Source organism: Canis aureus, chromosome 8, assembly GCF_053574225.1.
Source record: "Canis aureus isolate CA01 chromosome 8, VMU_Caureus_v.1.0, whole genome shotgun sequence".
Classification (NCBI taxonomy): domain Eukaryota; kingdom Metazoa; phylum Chordata; class Mammalia; order Carnivora; family Canidae; genus Canis; species Canis aureus.
This window is the reverse complement of record NC_135618.1, coordinates 19,200,748-19,221,988: the sequence shown is the minus strand read 5'-3', so window position 1 is coordinate 19,221,988 and position 21,241 is coordinate 19,200,748. Positions and strand designations below refer to the sequence as shown.

The following is a 21,241-nucleotide window of genomic DNA, read 5'->3' as shown; positions in this document are numbered from 1 at the left end:
AAAGCTAACTAAATCTCTACAGAGAGCTGTCAGAGTTGAAGTATATGTTTAAGTAGAGAAGTCCCTTCCCCCCAAATTATATGTGAAGTATTTGCCCGGAACGCTTCATCACCCTGAAAATATTTAGTGCAATATTCAGTGTCCAAAAGCACCGACAACGTTATCAGTTATTGCTTCTGTATCTGGTGATGAATATAATAAAAAAAAATCCAAGCAATCATATGACACAAGACAAAGAGAAAAAACCAGCACTTCCCAGGTACCTACCATGAGGGAGGAATCATGCCAGGATTAGAGGAATATCAACCTCTTAAGACATTGTAAGGATTAAATTAAATAAAGAGCACAAAGAGCACAACACCTAGCACTTAGAAGAAATTTAATAAATTGTAGCTCTTTATATCAGGTTGTACATATATATAGAGACACACACACACACACACACACTCATCCACAAATGTGTGTATGTATCTGTGTACATATTTTTTTCTTTTTTAAGGCTATAACATCCCTGCTATTTAAGGGTTCTCAGGCAATATAATAATTAGTATTCAAATGTTACAGGAAAATAGAAGGGAAAAAGCAAAATTCTCCCAAGGCCAGCTACCATGAATATTTGTGGAAAATTTGTCCACACTTTTCTCTTCCTATACACATGCGTACATGCATGTGCACACACATTTATATACGTGGCCTCATACTGCTTATGCATTTTGCAATCTGCCTCTTGAATTCAAGAACATATCCTGATGCCTGCAAGGAAGATATTAGTATTTCATTTCAGGGAGAGTTGAAAAATTCAAGGCTCAGAGAACTGGTACACTGTCCCAAGGTCAGTCATTTTGCTACTAAGGGAGCAGAGCTAAAACCTGAAACTTCATTTATCTAATCCAAACCCATGCTCTTCCCACACAAAGAAGAAACATACAGTTATGCCTCATAATTGCAAATTTCCCTTAAGAAAAATTCAATTGTACACAAATTTACTTCTATAAACCTTTTTAGCGACTTGGTTCCAGTAGACATGAATGGCAAGCCAGTCCTGTTGGGAGTAATTTTAAAAAGAGAGAGCTGGGGTTTGGGAATAGAAGGGGAGGTAAAGCAGATGGCAAAGAAAAAGGAGGAGATTTTGCACTGCAGCCTTGGGAAAGATAAGGGGAGATGAAGGGAAATCAGTCCAGCCTTAGAAGTGTACCTCTCTCTGAGGAGGGAGGAGGAAGGCCAGGCAGCAGCAGCCGAGCCTGGGAAAGAAGTGAGCATGTGCAGACATAAACCCTCTAGTCCCAGGGCCATCCTGGTAGGAAAGAGGGCTGAACACCTCCTCAGCAGAGCACCTTGAGGCTCTTCAATCCCTTTCTATTTCCCCAGCCGAGTTTCTCTGACTCCATTGCACAGACAGGAGGGGACGTCAGAAGAGAGCTCCCAGCCACAAAGTGAGAAAGGCATGGAACACTTGGGTGGAGGATGAGAAGGACGCATACATTTGCTCACAGGCGCACACACATTACCTTTAACGAAGCAAGACAAATCGACAACCGTCCTAGTGAAATGGTGGCGAAGAAAGATCCTGCAAAGTTGCAGTCAAGCTAAATATGGTAAAGGGAAATGCATGTGCCATGAGTTGTTACTAATTTTGGGGGAGATCATTAATTGAGTCTATTTAGTATTTATTTTGATGCTTTCAGTTTCTTAATATAAAAACATCTATAAGAGCTTTTATATGGATATTTCTGATCTTTGTCTTCATAATTCTATTAAGGTCTTCAGTTCCTCAAAAGTGAATTCCCTCACCACAGAAGCTTTCCAAATCTGAAGCCCCACGGCTAAGGCGGTTCTCCTAAGCAGGAAAATATTTGTCCACACTACTCATTTGGAATTCAAAATAAGCACATGAGTGTTTTGAAATTTACTTTTGTACTAACCAAACAATGAAGAAAATGTAAATGAACTTGTATTATAAATAAGCCTGGAGAAGGCACAAATCTGTTCCATCAAAGGCAGTCAATACATATTTATTGAATGAACCTTGTTGCTTAAACTATATTATCCTTAGAGCCTTTGGCAATGACTACTGCTAATTTCAAATGAGCTTCTGCTGTATATTAGAATGAGATGGATCATTCTCATGATCTCTAACTGGTGACTGCCCCCCCCCATTAGTTTGCAGAGCTGGCTTCATAGGTGGGCAATCCTGTGCAGCTGCACTGCGCTTGGTCTACTTCGCTACTGTTACTGTACTGAAATTCCTAATGATTTTATCTTAGGTCTTGTGTTTTGTAGCCCAGTCCAGTGACACTACAAAGCAGGAGCGTGAGTAGAGGTGCGATGCCCTTCCATGAACCAAGGTGGTTCTCCCTTCCATGTCACTCCCAAACGATGCCCCATGAGCACAGAATTCCAGTGGACACATGATGTGTGAGAGTTCAGTGAGATTCAAAGTAAGTGTTAAATCCATAGACCAGGTTGAACCAGAACTTGTTTCAAATGCAGAAAGAAGGCAACGGCATTTTAAGAGCACCCATGACCAACAAACTCTATCATATCCTTTCTTACTTCCTTGAATTAGCCAAATACTTGTGCTGAAAGTGGTGGCATAGAAGGAAAGGGAAGGCTGGCAACCCATAATCCCCTTTCTTTCAATCTTTTCTTACTCACCAGTAAGCCAAAGGTAGAAAATATGAGTAGAATGTACTCACATCACGAAGTGAAAAAAAAAGTGAATTTTGTGCAGGGTTCCCACTGTTCCAATATGAGCAAAATACATATGCATGTCTGAGCTACAAAACACAAATTGAGTAATTTAGTCATTCTGCAAATATGTTAAGTGGTCTTATGTTTGTCTTTAAAATGGGCACTGCACAATATAATGAATAGTAAAATTCATATTCTTTTAATTTTTAATTTTTTCTTTACGTAGAATGACATTAAATAGCAAGTGAAAAAGGACCATGACAACAAACTGAGACAGATTGCACAAAAAAGAAAAAAGGCTTTATGTTTTAGTATCTTTAATGGTGTTTTTTATCCTGCATTTTGAACTGAGCCCCACAGCTTATGTAACCAACTCTTTCTATATTTATCTGACATTAAAAACATTGTCTTATTACTTCTCACTGGCTCACTGTTCCATTCATTTGACCAGTATTTAGCATTCACTATGTATGAGGAATGTGCCAGGGGTGGGACCATGGTAATGAACAAAATAGGAGGTTCTCTACTCCATTGGACTTCAGTCTGTTTTTCTTGCTGTGAATATCTCTGGGCTTTATGCTTTAGTGTTCTCTAATTCAGATGACATTTTTCCTGCTGGGTCTAAATTAGTGAAGTTTAGTTTCCTGTTAATTGCAGTGAGGAAGCTTTCTTATTAATATGTCTGAACTTCTGTGTGAGCAATTTTATCAACTCAGGGTGACTCAGGGGCCACACAGAGTATGGGATCTGGGATGTGAATCCAGTGAGACAGAACAGGCTGGGAGTCCAGGTGCCTGGGTTTCAACATAATCTACCTTTAGGTAGATGTGTGCCTTATTTGCAACCTGTTCTGATGTCTCCATCTGAGAAGTGAGAATGTGCTGGTCCCACACTTATTGAGTGTACAGTGACATTGTAACCATTAAGGAGCTGCCTTCTTAGTGGGAAGAGTCCCTGTGTGCTTTCCCAGGGTCCACATTGGCTGTGTCTCACAAAGATGCCAAGAGGCGATGTGGCATCCAAAGGGAGAGCAGTGTGGCTTCCTGACCTTAAGATGTGTGGAGTGGTGCAGGAAGGCAGAGAAGCCTGGAGAGGGAAGGTATGCAGCACCACTGGGGAAATGGCTCTCTGGGGCCAGGCTCTGGCCATTTTTCCACAGCTCAGGGCTTCCCTGGAGAGGATGCAGGCTGGTCCTAACAGTAGTGCCAGCAGCCACCTCTCCAGTCTAAACTGTACTACGTGTGTGCAAAGTCCGATCACATACAGTGATAACTAGGGTTATCCAAGGCCTGTCTGGTCACTGGTCACATTCCTCCCAAGCTTGGCCTCCCAAGCTTTCCTTTATGTAGGTAGCACTCAGGAAGGGATGAATATGCCACTTGGGGGAGGGCTGTAAATGCAGGGCACTCATCCTCACTCACAGGGAGAATGGGGCTGCAGGAAATAGCGCTCTACTTTGAAATGAGAAGCCAAAGTTCAGGGGTACGGACATAGATTTCCCCCTAATTAGCCTGTGTGTCCTCAGCAAGTCACTGAACTTTCTAGGCCTTGGCTTCCCCATCCCTTACATGAGAATTGAATAGCAGATTGCATCTATCAGCTAAATCTCAAACAGGATGTTTTGCTTTATCTTTTGTCTACCATCTTCTCCAGTCCATTCTTTCGAAAACCATACCCCGGCTCAGAGGTTACAGACCTCATCTCCTTTGTCCTTGATCCCCATTGCCTGGTGTGCTCATGGCACACAGTAGGTTACTCGAGAAATGTCTCCTGGATGAGTGCTTCTTTAAGTGATCTCTGTGAATGAATGTTGCTTCCTATTATCTGTTCCCAGAGAAAAGAGGCAGAAATCTATGGTAACATAATAAGAGGGGGAAAGCATTCTAATAGTTGATGACACAGAATACATTAAAGCAATGCTCAGTCACCATACATTAAGTCTTTTTAATGTAGCTTTTAAACAGCTTTTCTTATTAGCCAAATGAAATACAGTAATCCTTTAACTCTCCTGTGTCAGATTATCAGCTATTTCAAGTAAGTGTTAACATTTCTGTCACTGGCAAAAGTGAATTATGTTTTCCTTCCCAAGCTTGCATCAACATGCCCAACAAGCGGGCTGCACACGCCTCTCTAATGGGACAGTGTGAGGTGCCACTGCTTGGTGATTATGAAGTAGCTCGACATCAGGGGGAGGGGGTACGTCAGCCCCACCCGGCAGCCCAAGCAGGGCCAGGCAGCCTTTGCAAGGAGTGAATGAATGAATTGGGATGTCATCCTGGGTGAATAACGGGGCTCTTCAAACCTCTCCGGCTTTGTTCTGTAAATAGCCTGCACAGAAAATTCTAGATGCTGTTATCTCTTGTGTATTTCTGTGTCAGCGACTCTAACAATACAGGGGAGACCGGTTACTTTATGAGCAAACTCCCGATCTTTAGAAATGTGGAAAATCCCTCCACCAGGAAAATTTACTTGGGTGACACAAGAGTTCTCATTTTGCAAACCAATTGATCATGGTATATCAGAGAGAGATTAAATTAAGAGAAAAACCGCAATATAAATTCAAATTTCTTAGCAGGTGTTAAAAACAAGACAACAAGCCTCAAATGGAATTGTTTATACTAAGCCCTACATCTCTAAATTGAGACTTAATTACAGTTTCGGCTCTACCAGAAATGGAATCTTAAACCAGCAGATCAGGAATCGCCTGATCAGCATTACTTCTGTAAGCTGCTTGATAGGCCCCTGCCATCACCTGGGGGGAAAGCAACCTTGCAAAACCCAACCTGCTTTTTTGCCTGGTACACCTTGCTCCTGCTCCCTTCTCCTGAGAAAAGTCTTTGATTTTGTACAGCTCCTCGGAGCTCCTTCCTGTCTGCTAGACGGATGCCATCTGATCTATGATCTATGAACCATTGTAGAGAGCCAGTAAGATCTTTAGAATTTACTTTGTTGAACTTTTTTTTTTTCTTTGTTTTTTAAACATGGGTAAATGTGATCTGGCCCTGGAGCACGTTTCTTGTCTCTCCTCCCACTGAGTCACCCTGGCCCACCTCCCCTAGCCCACCCAGAGAGCTGCAATACACCTAGTCCTTTGCTTCTCATCCTTCTGTTTGGAGAGACCTCCCCCATCTCATCTACCTGGAGGGCTCCCACTTGTCCCCAGAAGCAGCTGAAATGCAACCTCTTCTGTCCTCCCTAGCACTTGGTACCTACCTCTACTAGCACTTCCAAACCTCAATCTATTTGTGTATAATCTTGGGTCCTCCATCAGCTACTGAACTTCTTCAGCTCAGAATTCATACATTATGTTTTGAATTCCAAGTCCTCTGGCATATATTGGAAACCCAATAAAAGTTTGTAGAATCAATTATAACAAGACTAGTTATAGTACCTCCATTATTTACACCTCAACATTGGAAAGTGGGTATCACTACTTTGATTTTAAAAATAGGATACAGGAGAAGAGATTTCAAATAACTTGCCACAGTAATTACCTTGTCATAAAACACCTTCAATTCAAAACCAAACTAAGCATCTGTGACTCCCAAGTCTAAGCTCCTTCCCTGTACAATGCTCTGTCTTCTAACGCTAAGATTTTCTAACAGCTACGTCACTGTAGAAAGTCTTTTCACATGCAAATTCTCACTGAATCCTAGCAACCACATTCTGAAAAGCTGTCTTACCTTCATTTTATAGGGAAACTAAAGCTCAGAGAAGGAACTTTCCTAAAGTCCACAGGAGTATCACATCTACACTCAGGTCCCCTGACTTCCAAATCTGGATTATTACAAAGAAATCCCAGGATGGAATTGTGAAGGGATGTGTCTGCAGCCGGTGAGGAAGCCCAGGCACACAGAATCCTGCAGACCTCCCCAGCCCCTCCGCATCCACAGAGAGCACTCAGGTGAGTGATGAAGCCCCAGTCCCTGCCACACTGAACGGAGACTGCATGGCAGGGCCATTTTCTACCTCTCTCCTGGCCCAGGGCTCCTTCTAGCCTTCCAGGGCACTTCCAGCTCAGCAGATGTCGACATGCACCCCTGCCTCCTCATCGTCCAACTAATTAGTGATGTGGCTCTTTCTACAGCCAAAATAATCAAGCTTAAAGCCAAAAACCTTAGCTTTGTTTCTCTTCCTTCCTCCCTCCTTTTCCTTCCCTCCTCCTTCCTTCCTTTCCTCCCTCCCTCCTTCCCTCCCTCCAACCCTATAGAATGTACTGCTTTGTGCCTGGCACTGCTATGTGTTCTCAGGACTCAGAGTTCCCTGCCTCCCTGGAATAGCATAATCCAAAGACTATATGGCCCTATTCTCAGATAAGACATTGAAACTTCTCCCCAGCCCTGAGGATTCTTTCTCACAGCAGCAGGGGTGTGTGTTTCTTCTGCAAAATATTACTTACTGAATGGGTCAGAACTGATACAGGAGCCCAGAAACTAATGTCAATGGTTCTAGAATCCTGAGTTTGGCCCTCCATAATGACGACGAAGAGCAGGAAGGAAACTGAAGCAGGTGATACACAAACGCCACCTCAGATCCACACAGAGATGGCCCTGAGCTGTGGCTGTGCAGGTGAAACTACGTGAAGCCATAAATCCCTGGTTTGCTTTTACTATGGCCCTAAAAATTCTCCAGGTTATAGGCTCAGCTCATACCACTTATTTAAATAATTCAAGTAATTTTATCCTTCATTCACTGAACTAAAGTCTTCTCTAGAATCTACCCTGAATTGGACCTATCCCTTCCCTAGGTTGAATCTAAAGAGTCCCTGTGTTTCTCCACCCTTAATTTCTGTTTATGTACTTATAAAAGCTTTGTTGTGACTATGATTCGCTACCACTCCATGTATCTGGGTCAGGCAAGCTCCATCTTGGATAACAGCTCTGCCCTTGACTCACCTCAAATGTGTGGTCCCAATGCTGTAATGCACTCCTGTCTCCTCCTCAGTGCCTTTCTGTTACACCCACTACCTTCCAAGAATTCACAGAGTTAGCATCTCATATTCCTTTGAACTAAATGAATGTATTTCCCTCCTCCAACCAAAGGAACTTACCACTGATCAACCTTAAAGAACACTACTGGTCAATACTATTAGTATTTTTAATACTATTAGTATTACTAATAAAATCATCATTTATGATATCCTCACTATGGGCCAGGCTTTGCAGTAAGTACCTTATGTATATTATCTACTCAGAATAATCCTGGTTGGTAGGCATTATTTTTATTATTTGTATTCCACAAATGAGCCTCAGTAGGGTTGAGTAACTTATCCAAAGTTATGCCAGTTATAATTATGACTGTCTTCACATCTAAGTCCTTGCAGCTCACAGCACATGCTGTTTGCTGCTTCCTTCTAGCTTAACCTCCAATTTACTATCCTGGAGCACTGGATAGTAGTCAAAATACAATGCTTATTAGTAGCAAGCATCAGTCATTAGCTCCAATTTTATGGAAGTTGCCACCTTCCAGATTCTAAGTCTTTGTAACTTTGCAGCATACCTTCCTAAGAAAGGGAAAGATCAGTGTTCAGAATTTTTGCTCTAATCAAGTAAAACCATGCTTGTGTTTTTCAAAACTTAAAAGAAAAATCATTATCTGTATTAGATGAAAAAAATCCAGCTGCATTGAAGGTGCATTTTGCCTTAGAAAGAGAGGGATACCACAGAAAGAGAGAAGATGTGGGTCCATTTCCCCACTCACCACCAAGAAGTCCTGTGATCTTGATCTTTCTGACCTCAATTTCCTCTCGTTTAGGAAAGGGAAATGATCACCCATCTTCCAGAATATTCTTGAGGGCTGAGTAAGACCATGCTTGGGAAGGCACTGGGCACAGGCCTGGAGTGTAGCAGATGCTCATATTGGTCGTGTCCAAATCTGAACTTCCTGAATTCCCTGGGATATATGCGTACAGGTGAGATCTGAAATCAGATCCTCCTCTCTTTACACAACCTGTATATAGCCTCTTGAGGTAACAGAACTTCACATTCATCGGGCTTTTTTCATCACCGTGTACGTGTGCATCGCAGGGTGTGTGGTGAAGAAATTCTCTTTCCCATCCTTATCCTTTGGGTCATCTCCTTCCATTAACCTCCATTTGAAAATACTGGAAGCTAAATGTGAATGGAAAATACAAAGTTCGCCAAACTAGAAGTCGGGTCAGTGTTTGGGAACCAAAATCTTGCTTTATTGATACCTACAGAAAATTCCTGGGATATTCACAGCAGTTCTCCAGTGCTTGCTACATCACACAAATGCCTGTGACCCTCTGACCTTTTGATCAATTGCTCGTCTATCATCTAACATCTTCTGCTAAGCGAAGAGCAGGGTATCCCTAAGAGTAGTTATTAATTATTAAGATGTATTAATAATACATTGCATTACCCTTTCACTGGAGTGCTGGCTTTTGGATATAGTCAAGTTTTATAAATTGTTGTCAGTTTGAATAGAGTGATTTGAATAGGCATGGCATTTCTCAATAAATCATTGCAATCTGGATCAGTTTATCCCATCAGTTTATCATATAGCCTCTGGTCAACTGCCTAGGGAAGAGAAATGCCCATGGTGGAGATGTGGTATTTTTGTTTATTCTAATTCTATTCTATATTTGTTTCTGGAAACAGCACCCATATCTTGCTGGCGGAGCTACCTGAGCTCAGCCTAAGTGGATCAATTAAGTAAGCTGATTCTTCTTGGGGGGAGGGGGCATGTGATCAAGGCCTAGCTAATCAGAGTGTGGCCTCCCCACCCCCTTCAGGTATGGGCATGTGACCCAATTTGAGCCGATCAAAACTACTGACCCCAAGACTTTTCCTCCTGGGATCCTGCCCTCATCTGAATGTGTGGGGTGGGGGTTTGGGAGTAAGAGGGATAATATTAGGTGGAACACAGTTTATGTGGATCCAGGTTAGCAGGGTCAGCAGGGAGGCACATTTGCCTTATTAGGAACAAGACCCTTGGTCCTTAAACACATGAAGAATTATTTCTGTAAAGATCTTTGTTCCATTTATGAAGGATGTTAATTTGTACTAGGCACTGTGCTAAGCCCTTCGTATGATCATCTCACTCAATTCTCACAATAACTCCAGGAGGTAAACTGTAATATTATCCACATTTTGCACATTGAGCAACTTGCCCAAAGTCATACAGATAAGAAGTGGGTCAGGATTTGAACTTTGTTATGTCCTCCTCTAGCTCCCAGCTCCTACCTTCCACAAATTGGTTATTCATCAATCTGATGGACAATTTACAAAGGATTCCTAAATTTCCCATGATGCAGATTTATTAAATCAAGTTTATGTTAGATAAGAAGGGAAAAAATAAGTTGCATTTTTCTCCTGATAATTGAAATATTTTGATTGTTGTGCTTTCACAATAGGTGTTGTGAAGAGAAAGATATACAGATTAAGGCCTGTACTCTTTCTACCACAATGCTTCCATGCTTATGTGGGACGTAAGCTGTGAAGACTACTACATCGTCAAAGGAAAACTAGTGTTATGGTTGCACTTTCCTTCATTGATTAAGAACAAAACAAAACAACAACGAAAACAAAACCCTTCAGAATTAGAAAGGTCATTAGAAATTACCTTGAGATGTGCCTTTGAATTTAGAGAAATAGAATTGTAAAAAAAAAAAAGTAATGGATAATGTCTCATGACATGAGTGGACCTATGAAATATGCATTTCTCTTCTCTCCATCCTGCCTCAACTCATTTGGTATTTCAGTTTGTATAATAGTTAAAACTCCTGGCAGAACAGAGGCAGTAATTGCAAACAGCTGTAAAGTATTACTCATCTTGCTGATCAAAATGACTTCCTGCTAAATAAACCATGAAAAAAGCTTTTCCTCCCACAGAGAAGTGAAGTGTAAATGATATATAGACTCCACCATGAAGAGATCAACAGATTGCATTTTCCTATAACTATGGTTTTATATAGCTACAGTCACTTTCAAAAATGGCTTAGAAACTCAGCTGTGTTCAGGAAAAAGAAATTGGGTAATACTATTAGCATGGCAGTAAGAATCCTGAGAAGCACTCGAAGCTTCCAAACCTTTAGGAAAGCTGGCTTGCTTCTTTTAGGCTTTCTAACTTGATGAAAGCAACGTGCAACGTGGTTCTACATATGCTTATTTTGGACAAAGACATCCCACTTTGTCTATCTTTTCCTTCTGAGACATTGCATCTAAGGAAAATAAGCTAGACGTCCATGTCTTGGTCTTCTTATCATGGTTTTGAGGAACCATGGCGATAGCATTGGTGATGTTGTTACTACTATAAGAGCCTCCCAAGCAGTGTGAAAACTGCATGTGATGTGAAAACAGTCTGGTGTTGGAGTCACCGAGCTGACCTCTGATGTCACTCCAGCTGTTGGCCCAAACTACACTGCATGCTCTTTGTGGTTCTCTCAAATGAGGGGATTTGCTAGGCTCTAGTCACTCAATTATAAGCTAAAACTGTCTCCTCCACGCTCAGACATATCTGTCCCCCACCTATCTTCTTTGCCCAAATCAACACTCATATAAAATTGCTTCTAAACCTGTTTCCAGTTGGACTCTTCAAACCTACCCAGGTCTGCGCTCTTAAACACATCTCACACCCATCCTCACTGATTCAACTCCATCCTGAGAGTGTTTGCTCTACACTCTGTTCTCCGCAGTTGTTAGCTCCACCCCATTTGACTCAGTACTCTAGCCTCAGGCCTTTCTATACTATGACCTATTGGGGGCACTGAATTTTTATTCAGCCTTGATACTTTTTTGGGCAATTTGTGAAGTGGTTTGCATATGGAATGTTTTACCATTGTGCTGCCTCAGAGTTAGGAAACCCAACATAATACCATTCATGCCCAAATCTGCTCCTCCTTTCAAATGCACTGTCTGACATGACACCACTGTCTCCCCAGTAGCATAGGGAGAAGATGGGCACAATAACCGTATAGGTGTTGAATAAGTATTTGTTGAATAAGTGAATAATGCATTTTCAAACAGTACCCCCTTGCAACTGGGCTGACCATTACACAGGTGTAAGTTTCAATCTCTAAAAAGAGAGTGACTAAGATTTTATCCCCAGATTGTAAACATCCCTCAAGGCAGACTCAGGATATTTATTACAGAATTACTGAACTCGTGGACTCGGCATATATAATATTGGGAATATCGGATGCCTTGTGTGTAAGACTTCAGCCAGCAGGAATGTGACACCTCATCAACTCTGAAGGGCTGCGGATAATAATGCAATGGATAATACTGTTTCTATTTTACTGATAAGAAACTGGAGCTCCAAGAACTTCAGGCCATACTGTAGGCTGTGGCAGAGCTGGAACTGAAACCCAGCTGTGTTCGTGGGGCTTCAAGCTCGGTGTCCGTTCTCCTGGAAACAATGGCTCAGCTCAGAGATGACTTCTGTCAAGCCCAGAGCTAGGGTGACAGAGAACCACAGCAATGCCAATGCCTCCACAACAAGAAGTAGAAGAGGCCAAATGTCACCATTTGCTCAAAGCCTCTAGGGAGTTGTAAGAGAACAAACACTCCTGTTGCCCTGAAGACTTCTGTCTCCTGAGTGTCTGAGTTCTTCCCCATGCAGAACAATGCTCTAACACAAGTGTCCCATGACCTAATTCAGTTCTGACACCATCTACCTGGAGTTCCAGTCAGACCCTGCAGGTTAAGGGCTCACTCCCACAAGACGGCCTCACTTCAGATGCTATTTGCAAGTCCCAGGATGCCACCTGTGCCTCTGAGCAACTGGCTGTAGACCAAGGTTTCCAACATCAGCGATTAAAGGGGTACCCATGGACAGCTCCACAGCCTTTCCCAGATGGTTAAGAAAATTAGGACAAAAGAACATGAAGAAAAAGAAAGAAGGGGCTGCCCACAGAGCTCTTCATAACTTCTTCCTTCTGACTATTCTTTGCTACTTCTTTTGAAAGGTTTTAAAGATGAAATTTCCTGTTTTGAAACTGCTTTTTTTTTCTTTTGGACTTCCTTCCAAATAATAAGTTTTGACAGAGAATAAAGCATTTTCTCTTTCCCAAGCACCTGCACACCGATCCTGCAGAGAGTAGACAGTGATGGACACTTTTGTTTTAAGCCTCTGTCCTATGTGTATTTTACAGACCTTTAAAAGCCTTACTGACCTACCTAGTCTTTTTATTTTGACCAACTTCACATTCAAAAGGATGGAAAGTGGCTTGTAATAAATTCAGAGATATCAGATATTCTATTAACATGGAAAAAAGACACATGTAGTAAAGAGAGCCAGTAACTCAGAAACTACTACTACTACTACTACTACTACTACTACTACTCAGCTACTTTTCTATTTGCTCCATACTCTAGAGAAATTCTTATATATGTTTACAAAGGGACGTGACTACACCCTGGAGAAATGCTTACACATGTGTACAAAAGAACATGTAAAAAGATCTTCATAATGCCATTGTTTGGGGGAAAATCAGAAATATCTAAATGTTGCTTATTGAGAAAAAAAATAAAATATGGTAAATTCATATGAAGGATTACTACATGGCATCTGAAAGGAATGAACTAGATAAATAGGCATCAATGTGAGTAGGTCTCAAAAATATTACATGCAAAAAGCATAACTATGTACAGCATATCCTTTATATGAGAGTTTAAACCACACAAAAATACATTATAAATGCATACACTTGTGCGCAAAAGAATAGACAATAAACTCCAAAATACACAACAAATTCGTCTTAGTGTTTGGTCCTGGGGGACACTGAAGGAGGGTAGGCCTGAGGTGCTGAGAGGGGATAATGCTTTGTTTCTTTAAAAGGAATTACCCAAAACAAAGACCATAAAATACTTACAGGTGTTAATTGTGAGAATTGAGGATATAGGTGCTTATACTCTTCTCTGCATGTTTATTTTGTAAAGGAAAAGCAGAGATACATTTGTCAAAATCTAAAGATGTGAGCAGTTGAGAAGAAGGAAACCTCCTTCTGAGCATCTGTGCCTCCCAGCAGCCAAACAATGGATGGAGGAAATGCAAGGGGTTAAACAGCTCCCAGTGCCCACCATGTCACCAGAGGGACAGACTTTCCCATGTGGGGAAACATTTGCCACAAGGATCTTAAATGACATATGTGCCAGGTCTTTGCCAGCAACACTACGTAAAGTGCAAAGGTGTTCTCCTTGTGCTATAGGTATCTTGAATTAGCTCTCAGCATGTAAGCTGGACACACTGTAAAATTCTAATTCTGTACAGACAATTCAACCTAAGGGGTTAGAGTGATGTCATACAAACAGGTGGCTTTTTTCTGCTCTGGCTTAATATCAATCTGGAAGAATCTGGAGGAGCAAATGCCTCATATATCCTCAGTTCTCAGCCACTTGCCTTCACATGTAGATGGCACTGCATGTGGGACAGCCTCCCAAAGGAAAACTCCGAATTACACACAGTTCCCACACCAGAAAGCACATCCTAATTAGTCCCAGCGAGTGAGGATAGTCTCAGAAAGTCAATCACACGCACATACGTAGTTGTACGGGTATAAATCATTCACAAGCAATAATTCAAATGTTAGTAATATTAAACTATTTGTGACATTCTTTTCCTCTGATTGTGACAAAAAAAAATTTTTTTTGATGCCATGGTTGAAACACCTGTCTTCAGACCAAGCTCTTCACTGTCTGTTGCTATCAGCAAGCTTTTGAGGGGGCTTCATGTGGGCAATCCTAGAGCATGGGTAGGGCAAAAGGTTGCTATCACCCTCCCTTCCTCTGTCAAAGGAGGAAAAACATGCCTGAGAAAAGACACCACAGCTGCCATGCCCAGCTATGAGGCTGGCCTTGCTCCCATGCTCGGGAGGTGGTTTTAAGATGGTGATGGTCAAGGAGAAAGAATGCCCAGCTAGTGGTGAAGAGAGCTGGCCCCAGCTGCAGCCCACCTCTGACTTTCTGGATAATTCCAGACCAGTCACCCTAGTGACCACTGTGTCCAACCTTTTTTTAAGATTTTTTTAAAATTTATTGATTCTAGAGAGAGAGAGCCCTCAAGCAGAGAGAGTGGCAGGCAGAGGGAGAGGGAAAGCAGAACCTTGCTAAGCAGGAGCCCAACGCGGAGCTCTATCTCAGGACCCTGGGATCATGACCTGAACCAAAGGCAGACACTTAACTGACTGAGCCACCCAGACACCCTGTGTCCTTCTTTGTAAACTGTGAGGATCAAACCAGACAGCAGCCTCCAGAGTTCCTCCTAGCTCTCCTGCCCCACATGCCAGGAAACCTGGGATGGACCCCAATTTGTGGGTCCCAGTGCAAAATGAAAATGGGAGGCTCCTTGTTCCAAAGTCATTAAGAATTTTGAGGCACGACAGCCCTTGCAGGACCCTTCTGTTGTCAGGGTGCTCTGTGACTACACTGGTCCCAAGTCCACGAGGCCAGCCCAGGGGGCAGCTTCCCATCATGGAACTGATCTGTTGCTCAGGGAAAAGAGATGAAGCTGGCGGCAGCCTGAGACAAGACGGAGGGCAAGAAATAGGAGCCCCACATGCTGTGCTGTGAAGGAGAAGACAGGCCTGCAGAGGGGCTCAGCACAACGACGCTCCTCTCTGGGGTCCCCCTCTGCAGTTCTTGGCCCTGGAAGAACTGGCCCAGATTTCAGATCCTCCTAAACCTTGCCCTGAAACCCAGGCAAAGTCCCAGAGTGTCAGGCTGCACAAAAGCTTGTTTGGGGAAAGGCAGAAGGCAACCCTGCTGGAGAGGGTCCAGAAGCCCGGAGGTGCCTGTGGCTCCCCACTGGGGACCCCACGGCCACTAGGGGTCAGCATGACAGATCTCCACTCAGGCCCCATCTGCCACCAAGAGCGCTCCCATCACAAGCATCCGCCTGGGTAACTTTGCCATACGTGGCCGGATGTTGTCAGCAGCCTAGTCAAACCCACACTCAGTGTTTTCTCCTAATGAGGCCTTTGGTGTCAGATGACATCGAGGAACGAGCGTGGTGAAGAAATACCTCTGGTGAACCACTTTCCAATTATGGAGAATGCAGCTCTCAGATCACTTCCATTACAAGGCTTCAGGAGATGAGGGTGGCTTTGAGGGAGGGGGGTACAGGGCTGAAAGCTGGAGGACCACTGTGTGGCACAGTAAGTCATTTGTCCTGCCGTGTTTCTGTGTCCCCACTGAAAAATGGCAATCAAACACCTGAGATGCCATGGCCGTTAACAGTGAGATAATGGATAAAACAGACATTTAAAAAGAAAACCAATATATAACCTGGGTTTCTTAAGACACCAGAAGTTTCATGGAGACAATAGAGTAGGTCATGATGAATACTGATAATAATCTTTGGAGTTTGCCACCAAGGGAGAAACTGCTAAAATTCCAAACCTCCCCTCCCCAACAAGTCCCTTGTGAGGTTCTACCTTAATCTGTAGAATCTAGAAAGGGAAATGCACACAAATTAGCCAAGTCACATCAAAATTTGGAGAAGAAAAAAAAAAGAAAAGAGGTTTAAGAGATTTACCCCACCAATGTCTTAGTAATTTTCGTGCTCATTATCAGTAAGCTGTGTTTTTCTTGTGAAAGAACTACTTGGGCGTGCAGTGACTTGAGATAATTAAGAATGCATTTACATTTTATGGAGCCACTAATGCCCTCAGCATTCAAGGATTTTGCATTAGTTGCTCATGGTACTTTCCCCCAATCAGTGAATATTAAAATATTTAACCTGTGGTCCAACAGCAACCTCTGAAGACACTAGGACTTGATTCAGCAATGTTAAGTCAAAAGGGGGTTTGTCAACAGAGAGAAATCATAGCTACCCTCCAAATACCACTTCCATGAGAGGTCTTTTTCTTTTCTTTTTTTTTCTTTTCTTTTTTTTCTCACAGTTTTAATTGCTTGAAGGATCTCATTAAAATTTCCCAGTTAGGACTGGAATTGGAAGGGCCACAGAGTTATTTAGGAAAAGATGGTTTTCAACACACTTTCCAAATGACAACCCAAAGAAAGGGAGATTGAAAACGGCTCTCTGAAAAATGAGGATAAGACAGTGGGAATTTGACCAGCTGATTTGCCAAAGTGCCTCGTAATTCTGACCTTTATATAATGTCAAAGCTTAGAATATGTGATTGCTCAGTTTCCTGGTCCTCCGAAGTCACCTGGAGAACAGAGACTCAGACTCCCTTTAGCGTCATGGAGTTGCACCCAGAGCTCACCTGGAAAGAGAAGAGTCCTGCCACAGGTAGCTCCTAAATGTTGTGTCTTCCAATGGCAGCAGATGGATCCCCCTTTGCAAATCTAGCCAGCCATCCTGCAAACTGACATATGACCTGGGGAATGAGATGGGCTGAATTGTAAGCATGTGTTGCATTACTATCCCCTCTTATTTGGGCAAGTGCACATAAATAATTGAGCAAAATAAATTGCAGCCCAAAGCAGTCCACACAACATCAGGCAGTCAAAACCATCTGGGACTAGATCTGTGAAGAAGGGAGTATAAAAACAGGGTATTTAGGAGTCTGATCTGTCTGAGGTTCTAATTTTCAAAGTCAGAAGAGACGAGTCCCCTAGGAGACTGGACCCTGCTTAGAAAGACATCTGAACTAGGCAATAAAATAATATGAAAATACCAAAAAATAAAAATAAGGAAGAGAAATAGATATGTAACTTCATCACGGGACTCCTGTGGTATCTCGCAACACCATGCTTCATGAACCCCAAAGAAAGCAAAAAATCCAGCTAGTGTTATAAATCCCGGTCAGCTGAATTATTTCACATGTTGCAGCCTGACTTAAGTTATTCATCGCAGAGGCTAGCAGCTCCCCGATGCATCCTTCCATGTCACTGGACAGGGTAAAAATAATAAATTGGCCATTGTGAGACACTCTGAGTTTCGTGGGGTTGAGCAGAGCATATTTTATATTCTTCTCTTGGAACTGCCTCTTGTTGGTAGTAAATGGTTGCTAGCGCTGCTGTTTCTCAATAGACAAGTCCAAGAAGTAAAGATAATTCAATTTTCATTCACTCTTAGGTCTCCTGCTACCCATGTTCTTCCTTGACACTGACAAGGCTGTACCTGTCTTCCCAGCCTGAGGCCTGAAGTAGCACTTGTATGTTTGCCCCTTGCCAGAAAATTCCATGAGCCACTCTGAAGAGTCTCTTACCCAGTGCATCTAGTGAGCACAAACTGTCTAGTGGTCTTTTTAGTTGGTTCTTCGTCCTTAGCTCATTTCCTCCCAAGAACAAAGATATTAAGGTGTTGATTCAGCAGCAGTTTCATTTGTCTTGAAAAACAATCTAGTTTGGTTTCAATCTCTAAAGGTTTCCATTACAATGGGAAATATAACAATGGTCACCCCCACTGTTAGATCACTACTCTCAGACCATCAGACTGTCAGGGTGGCAAGCGCAATTCCTATAACCTCTTTGGAAGAGCGAGAGAACAAGGATCACTAAGATGTCCCTACCTTTTTGAACCAATAACAACATCTATTCATTCTTCTAGAAATATTCAACAGTAAAAAGCATGTGGGGTACAGATGCATGTTTCTTCCCATGGAAACAATAAAATGAAATTGATTAAACAAATTTTGGTATAGCTGGCTATGTAGAAACATGAAACAATGTGCCCCCTATGATGTTAAAAGGTAAAAGCTTAGTGAATATATTCTGTGACTGTACCTGTGAGTGAAAACATAGATCTATGTAGGGACAAAGATGATAAATGTGCAAAAAATGGGTATTAGGGCAATGGGATTATGCATAGTTTTCCTGCATTCAAACTTGTCCTCAATATAGCTTTTATATTCCTCCTCCCAAAAAAATATCTTAAAGATACCCAATATGTCTCTACTGATGTTTGACATTTCTCCTGAAACTGGGTCTGGATGACATAATCTGCTCCAATTTTTGGAATAAGGTGGGTGAGGAAAGCTACCTTTTTCATTGTCTTTAAATGGTGAGGCATTTAATTGCACGGTTGGCTTCTTTGTTGTGAAGGTATTGCATTCAAGCATTTTCACAATCCTTCACGTGATTTACAGAAGCTGAGAGGTGTGCTTTGGTATTTCCATGGTCTTACTCCTCCACCATCATGGGATTCTTAATTAAGTAAGTTTTTTAAAGAGACTTCATTCTCCCTTTTCAAAGGTAGATTGCAGAGGTAAGAGCTGGGGCTGTGGCAAACTGCCAGTCAAGAATTCAAGCCACAACATACTACAAACCATTCAGATAAGATTCCACCTATCAAGGGCTGTCATTGGACAACATAAAATGTAAACCACATGCCCCAAAATAGCAAATATTGTGGGTGGCCGTGGCACCGGTAGTCAGAAAGATGAATAAATGCAATTAAGAAACTAGGCAAAGAAGTAAACATGCCATGTAGCTTACAAAAGGCCAGCCACATTGTGTTTATTTTAATATTGTTTAACAGTAACACCTAATAAAGAGAGCATCATGATTGTGTGAACTAAATTTTCAGTCATAATGAATGCTACAAACTTAACCTCCCAAGTTTAAATAGGCTACAACGTCTTGGGAAAAATGCAAGAAAAATTATTTGATAAAGGTGACGGTTTTTCACACCTGAAAATAATGTTTTTCTTCCAGCCTATCTTGATCAACAGTCGGCAGCAACACATTGCAGATATAATCTCAAGACCTTGTGGCATGTACTTGTCACTACATGCATAACTTACTATGGACAGAGGATCACGGAGATTTTGAACATAATTTCCCACACGACAGGAGATTAAATAGACCACATTGGAAGAAGGCAAGAAGAAGCTAGGTCTCTGGAGTACCAAAAAGTAAACTTCAGCCAGTTCTGGAAGCATATAAACAGCAGGAAATATACTTGCCGATGGGCTACTTTCTCAAGAGTTCCTGCTTTCTAGAACTCTGGGGAAAGAATGAGTTAGTGGGTAAGAATGTAAGAGGAAAAAGGACCTTCCCTGGAAAGATTTGGAGTGGAAGAAAATCCGTGTCTCCTCATTTATGTATGACTTTCTCCTCTCCCTTTGTGATGCCCCTTTCTTGAAGAATCCGCTCCCCCAGGTTCACTCCATCAGAACCTACTCCTGAGACTGCATTCCTGGCACCTATAGTGAGGTGTTAAGTCAATGCCCTACCTTTCAGTATGTATGTAAATATCAAGCTTTCTTTCTATTTTTTTTTTTTTCCAGTGAAGAATTACTGGCTATCAACAAATAAATAAGAGAAGGCATTAGGGTCCAAAAGCACTTTTTAGGTCTCCCAGAAACCATTCTACCCAGCATCCTACAGTACCATCTTGGACCTGCTGTGCCTAGTTTCCTTACTTGTGAAAACAAAAGAACAGTAGAACCTAACTCACGTGACTCTTGCAAAGATGATAGGAGTTCACCCTTAGAAAGCCTGACACGTTGTAAGTGCTTGGTATGTATTTATTATTATTACCATTATTAGTATATGACATAAAAGCCTTTCTGAAACAAATAAATCACATGAAATCATCAACAGTCATCATCATGAATGAAAGCATGTATGGAGCTGGTTTACGATGCGGTGTGGCATCGTGGTTAAGAACACAGGTTTTCAAAGTCGACCACCTGTGCCCAAAACCTGGTGTTGCCACATGGCCTTATATGACATGGGCCTCAGATTTCTAAGCTGAAAAGGGGGAAACAATGTCTATTACACAGAATTGCTGTGAAGATTAAACCACCTAAGAACTGTAAGACACTGAACAGTGCCTGATATAAAATAAACACCCAATAAATGAGAGCGGGGGGGAAAAGAGTGCTCTTCAACCGAGATTTATCTTCAGAAATTGTTTTGTTCAGAAACTGACTGACTGTTTGGAAATATTACTGTTGGAGCTGGAAGGCTACAAATAACCCCTGAGATGTGAGCCAGTGAAGAAATAGGTATCAGAGTCATCCGGTCATAGCTGTGGGAGTCGAATGGACTTCCCAACACCACAACCTTGAATGAGGCACACTCGCCCTACAGTCCTTGGCCAAGCAGTACTGCAGGCCACCTCAAAGATGGGAATGAAAACCAAAACTGGCTGAGTTTCACCAGCTCCACTACTTCTTCCAAACACAGTCTTCAGATAAGTCTCTCCTCTTCCCAAGGGGAAGGAAGACTGGGTGAATTTGTGGTATAAGGCTGGAAACTTTTCTTCCTTATTTTTTCTTCATGAAGTGAGGAGTAGAAATGCCGTGCCCTCTATGGGCACTTGCAGATTATAAAAGCTTCCCCCAACATTTGGCCTTAACTAATACATTCATATGTTTCTAGAGCCACATGGTCTATATGGAGAAACTAAGTGAGGCTGCCCTCCAGAGTACACTGATAAACATCACTGCTAAGTATAAATATTTTATTTTTTTGTGACAGTTTGTCTTCAAGACGACCAGCTACAATTCCTCCTCTCTCCCATATATGCCATTCCTCCATCTAGAGTTGGAGCTTTTTCCTCCACCCTACTGAATCTGGGCTAGCGTGTGACTGCTTTGATGGGTAGGATACATCAGAAGCAGTGCTGCTTGGACTCCCAGGCTAGGGTGTAAGATACCTTGCAACTTCTGCCT

General features: G+C 42.1%; 1 long non-coding RNA gene across 2 annotated transcripts; it reads left to right on the top strand.

Moving 5' to 3' along the window:
* Positions 1–1,112: 1,112 nt before the first annotated feature.
* On the top strand, positions 1,113–20,162 carry LOC144318427 (uncharacterized). 2 transcript variants are annotated; one of them, XR_013384321.1, is made up of 4 exons: positions 1,113–1,595; positions 6,388–6,595; positions 8,446–8,602; positions 19,275–20,162. It is a non-coding gene; the product is annotated as an uncharacterized LOC144318427 (long non-coding RNA). The 2 variants fall into 2 exon arrangements; XR_013384322.1 differs by lacking the exon at positions 8,446–8,602 and having other exon boundaries at positions 1,136–1,595.
* The last annotated feature ends 1,079 nt before the right edge of the window (positions 20,163–21,241 follow it).